This window comes from Triticum aestivum, chromosome 3B (genome assembly GCF_018294505.1).
Source record: "Triticum aestivum cultivar Chinese Spring chromosome 3B, IWGSC CS RefSeq v2.1, whole genome shotgun sequence".
Classification (NCBI taxonomy): domain Eukaryota; kingdom Viridiplantae; phylum Streptophyta; class Magnoliopsida; order Poales; family Poaceae; genus Triticum; species Triticum aestivum.
The window spans coordinates 77,896,228-77,903,150 of NC_057801.1; the positions used below are offsets into that span (position 1 = coordinate 77,896,228).

The following is a 6,923-nucleotide window of genomic DNA, read 5'->3' on the forward strand; positions in this document are numbered from 1 at the left end:
CCTTTAGTCGCGGTTGGCCTGGCCAACCGCGACTAAAGCCCGCGAGCGCCCTGGGCCCAGGCATTTGGTCGCGGTTCATCTGCCGAACCGCGACTAAAGACTTCATTAGTCGCGGTTCCTACAGTTTCGCGACTAATGGGGCTGGACGGAAGCCTCTTTTTCTACCAGTGAGCGTGGATCCCCAGTGCCGATGAACCCATATAATTTCCAGATGAGTCCCTCCATACAGCATCTGTAGGCCCCTCATACCTTATCTTGCAAGACCTGTGTCAATATGGATTTTTGCAAAACCTAGTGGTGGAGCGACCATGCGAGCATGCTCACCTCTTCGGCCAGGAGCAGGCACATGAGCATCAATGGATTTCTTGGGTATTTCTCATAGTTCATATATGAAGTTTTAAATGAATATTTCATTGCTAGAGGACTTTGAAACACCCCTTCATGTATTGTTTTCCATCTCGCCCGCCATGTAGCTAATAGGGTCACTTCAAGCCTTACAAAAGCTTCATGAGACATTGACTCCATCATCGTGAACATCCATGGTTTCGCACTCGGTTCGATGGTTGAGATCATATGTTCTCCGCTAGTTCATCGTCGTCCAATGCCCATATGAACATGGCATTGAGCACTCTATTAATGAGTGTCTCCAAGAATCGTCCATTCCACATAGTCCACAAGCGCTCGTCATGGATATATTCATGTGACACTGGACCTCGTTCGTGGGCAGAGAATGCTTGGCCAGTCGCCATAAAAACTGCCCGAGACTTGTATTTTCCACAATAATTTCCGTGATGATTCATCCTGCCATAAGTTAGATGATTCTGCATTCTCATCTATCCAAGCTTCTATCCGAAATTTGGTTGCTACCATCATTTTATATGCTGATCGGACTAAGAATATACCGTTTTTTTTTAAAAAAAATCCATGCCCAGCAGCCATGAATATTTCTTGTGCACAATTGTATTCCCGTGATCACTAAAATGTCAAGCGGGATGAACACCTCCTCGACCCTCTCCCTGATCCATGTCGCAGATGTGAGATCAATCAATTCCGAAACCAATTGAGGTGGGTTTGCAGCTGTACATCTGCATGGTCTCATTATTTCCGGCCTTGGTAATCAATTTTGGTTCCATTTTTCAGTTGTCTCACCATTGCCAACCCGCCTAATCAAGCCTTGTTTCAGGACATCTCTTCCTTCCAGTATAGGTCTCCAGATCTGAGATGGGTGGCTCCCCGTTGTAGCTTGCAGTATAGTTGAAGAAGGAAAATAAACAACTTTCAAAATTCTAGCTCTCAAGGTTTCAGGATTCTGCAAAAGTTGCCATGCCTGCCTAGCTAGCAATGGGAGATTAAAGAACTCAAAATCCTTGATAACTAGACCACCCATTCCTTTCACGTGTGTCATCACCTCCCATGAGACTCAACTAGGCTTTCTCCATTCATCTTTGCTACCCCACCAAAACTTCCTAAAAAGCATGTTGAGACGTTCACAGAGACCATATGGTAGTTTAAAGCATGACATAGAATAAATTGGTACAACATGTGTCATCGCTTTGACCAAAACTTCCTTTGCCGCCGTAGACATTATTTTTTCAATCCATCCCTGGACTTTAATCTGTAAACAATCCGTGAGGTATTTAAAAGCACCATTCTTTGAGAATCCCACTTGAGACGGCATGCCAAGATATTTTGCATTCAAAGTTTCATTTGGCACATGAAGAATACCTTTAATTTCCCGACGAATATCTTCTGAAGTCAAGTGCACCTCTCTCGCCCCATTACCGTTAGCCTTGAAAAATAGCAGGATGCCATCTGTAAACATAAGATGACTAACATGCGGTACCTGAGGCGCCACCTGCAAACCACACAAATTTGATGACTATTCTCTTGATTTTAAAAGGCACGAAAGGCCCTCCGCTGTTAACAAGAAAAGCTATGGGGAGACTGAGCCCCCTGTCTAATTCCTGTAGATCGCTTAAAATCCTTTTTTTGTCCCTGGCGATGGTGAGCTTGTTCCTATGTAGAAGAATCTTTGCACCCGATCGCGATTTCAATCTTGGTTTTGGGATCCTTAATTTATGTAGAAGTCAGGGACCGGTTTGTAGTTTCTTTTTAGTTATATGTCTTGTTGCAATATGCTCTGTACCTAAACTGTTTAGTTAGTGCAGCTTTGGGGTCCTTTTGGGCCTCTCTTCCAAAAAAAGATTGCTTTTTGGACAATCGGCAAAGTTTTAGGGTTTTAGCCCTGCAGGAAAAAATGAGGGTGGAATAAATCCTCATTTCAAATTAATAAAATGTAATATGAAGCTCATAAATGTAGTACAAAGGTTGAACACTTCTTTTTAGAGCACTCTCTAAAGAATATGTAGTGCATGAGACGAATAGTGATTTTGTCATAGTGCGGTTTTGTCCCTCTAGCCTTCATATCGACGGTTGTTATAATGGACGGAACCATATGGCAACTCTGCTAGAGTTTTTGCTAGCGCCGGCACTAGTCATCATATTACCAAAGCTCGGCACAACAGAAGGGACACATGCACACGCTTTTTAGATTGGACTTCTTATAGTAGCACAAGCACGCTAGTTCCCGGTTGATCGTCGGGGCGACGCGCGGACATAGAGCGGGCCGTCCATTTTGAGGGTGAGCATCGGGCGGTACCCCACCGTCGAGTCGCGCTCCCACATCTCAAACCTGAAGAGGTAGAGAAGCATAGCCGCGAATATCTTCATCTGCCTGTAGGCAAACTCCTTTCCCAAGCAGATCCGAGGCCCCGCCTGTTAGGTTCAACAAGAGGATAAACATACACACACGTCACATGAATGTGGATATACTCCTACTCCCTCCGTTCCTAAATAGATAACCCAACTTTGTACTAACTTTAGTACTTAGGTGTGATGATTTAGATATGTGTTTCACTCACTCACCTGGAAAGCCGTGAATTTGTAGGGGCTCTCCGGGACGAACACACCATCGTCATCGAGCCACCTCTCCGGCCTGAACTCGTCGGCGTCGTCGCCCCACAGGAACTTCATACGGCCCATTGCGTAGGGGTGGTAGTTCACCATGTCCCCTCTCCTCACGGCGTGCCCGTCCGGCAACGTGTCATCCGAGAAGCAGCACTTGACGTCCTGCGATGCAACAACCCATAATCTCCTTTGCGTACTGTACGGTGCGCAAAATGGCAACGCAAATGCTCCATGCGGATGAGGTCGGTCAACTCACGGTGGGCACCGCCGGGTACAGCCGGAGGGTCTCCGTGAGCGCGGCGTGGAGGTAGTGCATGCTGCCGATGGCGTCTTCGGTTAGGCACGCCGTGAACTCTTGCACGCCGCCCACGTCCTGGTGGTCGCCGGTGGTGGCCTCCCGCACCTCCTGCCCGATCTTGTCCTGGATGCGCTGGTCTTTGCAGAGCACGTAGAGGAACCACGACAGCGTCCCCGCCATGGTGTCGCGGCCGGCGATCACGAAGTTGAGGATGATGTCCCGCAGGTACTTGTTGTCGAAGCAGCCGGGATCTTTCTCCCTCTCCAGCAGGAACCTCGACAGTATGTCCCCTTTCTTGGCCTGCCAAAATCAAGAAATGTCACGATCAAGAAATGCCGGCAAAATCAAGAAAGCTTACGTACGAATTCCTGTTGATTTCTGCCCATCTGATCGATCTTCTTGTCAATGACGGTGTACACGAAGTGATTGATGGTGCGCACCGACCGCTTCATGGCCGCCTCCGACGAGACGCCGAGGAGCCTCTTGGCCTTCCACAGCGGGTCCAAAAAGCGGTACAGCGACTGCTCGCTGGCTTCGTCGAACGCCCTGGCGAACGCCGCGCCCTCCTGGTTGGACCCGGACAGCGAGCCTAGGTTGACCCCGAACCCAATGGTGAAAGTCGAGTCCAGCGTCGACCGCATGAACAGGTTCTCCATGTCCACCTTCTTCCCGGCAGCCGCGGCGGCGGCCACGATGCCAGCGAGCTCGGCACCCATGTCGCGGAACACGCCGCTGCTGTATTCGCGGAGCGCCCGGGTGGTGAACTCGAAGCTGGCGACCTTCCGCTGGTGGCGCCACTTGGCCCCGTCGACGTTGAAGATCCCGTCGCCGAGGAGGTCCTCCAGCGCGTCATGGGTCATCGCCCCCTTGCCGTAGTTGGCAAAGTTGGTCCGGAGGATGTACTCGACGTTGGCCGGGTCGACGGTGAAGACCCAGTTGCAGTTCAGGGTGAGCATGCGGAAGGTGCCATACCTGCGGGAGAGCTCCGTCATGTAGTCCGGCAGGCGGCCCCAGTTAAGCAGCTGCTGGATCATGGCGCCGGCCACGGGTTGGTAGCTCCGGCGCCTCTTGCCGAGCAGGGCTAGGCGCGCTAGGTACAGGGCTAGGAGGAGCACCGACGACAGCGCGGCCAGCAGCAGCGGTAAAAATTTCAGTGATAATATACAATCCCTAAAAATATCAGTGAGGTACCATGACTAATCTAGATTGCTGTGGGAGGAACAAACCAAAATGATTCACATTGTAACCATTTTCGATTTGAGCAACAGGAAAACTTGGGAATTCAAATATAATACTCTCAGGCAACAAATCATTAAACTTGAAAACAGTGCCTCACCTACCAAATGGCAATAGCCTAAAGCTTCGAATCCAGCAAAATCAGCCAACCCAGAAGAACCGAGCTCAAATCCGTCAAGATAGGTATTAATTTCATTGTGCTCCTTGTGGATTTCATCATTAGTGCATACATTTTCATGCTTTACATCAACCAACTTATTTGGAGGAGCAGCCTGGGGAAAATATCATACGGAAACCAATATTCGATGAAAACAGGTGAAATCCACATGAAAACGATGTTTTAAAGTTTTGAAAAAATCTCAAAAAGAATCTAGAATGTTAAGAGAATGATGTTCTACTGCCATTCAAAATTTAAGGTTCAAACACATTACGGGATGTGAGCTACGAAAAAGACAAAATCAGCATTGAATAGCGTCGATAGTAACGTCAGTATTCATTGCTGAATTTGTCTTTTTCATTGCTCGCATCATGTAATATGTTTTTACTTCAAATCTCACATTACAATAGAACATCATCCTCTTAACATCCCACATTTTTTTTCAGAATTTTTTGATTCAAATGTGGTTTCACGAAGTTTTCTCTGAATGTTGGTTTCCGTACAATATTCTCCTGAGCAACCTGTTCGTGAGTACAAAGAACAGTATCAGTAAAATAATAATCTAAAATTAGATGAAGAATTGGGGGAAGAGGAAAGGTATAAAGGAGGCAGGGCTGGAGAACGGGGAGACAAATTAGCGACGACCTAACCCATGGCTGCTAGAGAGGTTTCCTTGGAAGTGGGAGGAGTGGAGAACGAGCGGCGGCACGGTGGAGATTATATGGATGCGCGGGGATTAAAGGAAGAGCATGAATCAGCATTGGTAACCGACCTGCAATTATCGACAGCCTGCGAGTGGCGTGCATCGATTGCCATTGATGTGCTCCGAGTTACTTCCTCAATCAATCCTTGACGAGTGCAGTCCAACCGGCAGGCGGCGGTTGGTCGCCCCTACCCCTCCATGTGCCATCGCTAGCGAGGCGACCCGACCGGCCGAATCCAAAGTGCGGTGGCCATGCGAGTCAATCCCACTCTAGGGAGGTGTGGCACAGGTGCCTCGACAACCTCAATCTTCAGGTTATGCGACCCACACCGCACGACAAGTTCCTAGAATGGTGGCTCTTAGCTTAGGAAAGATTCCCACGCCGAGTGAAGAGAGGTTTTGACACTTTCATCATCGCGGTAGCTTGGTCGCTCTGGAAACAAAGAAATGCGAGGGTCTTCGGGAGCATCAATTCATGTCGACGGCTCAGTTGCATGATCACATCTCACGAAAAAGGGTTTCCCCCGCTTTAGATTATAAAGCAACCAACCGATCGATACAACGAGATTGCTGGGGCCGTAACACAAACAAGCCCAAAAGAGAAGAAAGAAAAAGAAAGAGAAACAAATGCCGACAATGGCAGGTCGACGAAACAAAGATGACCAGTGACCGCTGCACCCACCGGAGAAGTACCACCGCGCTTCTAGCACTCCGAGGCGTCGCGTACCGGGCAGCACCTTCAGGAAGGAATGCGACGACGACGCCGCTGCTGCTCGGACAAGTCAAAGGGTTTCCCCCGGTACGTAGAGGGCAGTGGGGAAGGGGCAGATCCGACACCCTTCAGGAAGGTCCGGCGGCGCCCGCAGGCGTCACCGCGTCGGTGATGGACGAGCCGCCAGGGATTTCTCCCGACCCAAACAACCACCACCACCCCGGACGATCGGAAGTGCTCCACAAAAACTGCCGCCCACCTACATGTGCCACCACAGTCACTAAATCATCATTGCCGTCTCGCTGAGCCACCGACACGGGACCTGGAGGAGGGACGAGGAGCCAACGGGCTCGGGGGCATCCGCAACTCAGCCGATGGGAGGGGACTACCACCACCGCCAACGCGGACCGACCGGACGTGACAACAGGAGCTTACCAGGCCCGCACAGGCCCGGCCGGACCCCAAAGGATCCGGACAATCACTGCCGCTACGCTGCAGCACATCGGCTGACGAAGCCGCCACCACCCGCATCCCTCGACGCCGTGCCACCACCACCAGGGAGCCACGCCGCCGCACGCTGGAACGCCGGCCTGCCCCAACCCAGCTAGAGTCCAAAAGAGCCCAGATCTGGGCGGAGCGGAGGCCGGCGGCTAGGCGCACCACCGCGCGCCCCGCGGCCAATGGTCGCGCCGCTGTATCAGGGTCGCCCGCGCCCCGCGGACCCCGCCGCCAGGACGCACCATCGCCAGCCGAAGAACACCGCCGCCAGCCACCATCGCCCGAGCAGAGGAGGCCGCACGCGGGGACAAGCAGGCCCGCCGCCGCAGGCACCACGCGGGCAAGGCCCGGC

At 51.0% G+C, this 6,923-nt stretch overlaps 1 pseudogene; it reads right to left on the reverse strand.

The window, feature by feature from the left end:
• Positions 1–2,503: 2,503 nt before the first annotated feature.
• LOC123064862 (cytochrome P450 704C1-like) overlaps positions 2,504–6,923 on the reverse strand; it is a 5,800-nt pseudogene continuing 1,380 nt past the window's right edge.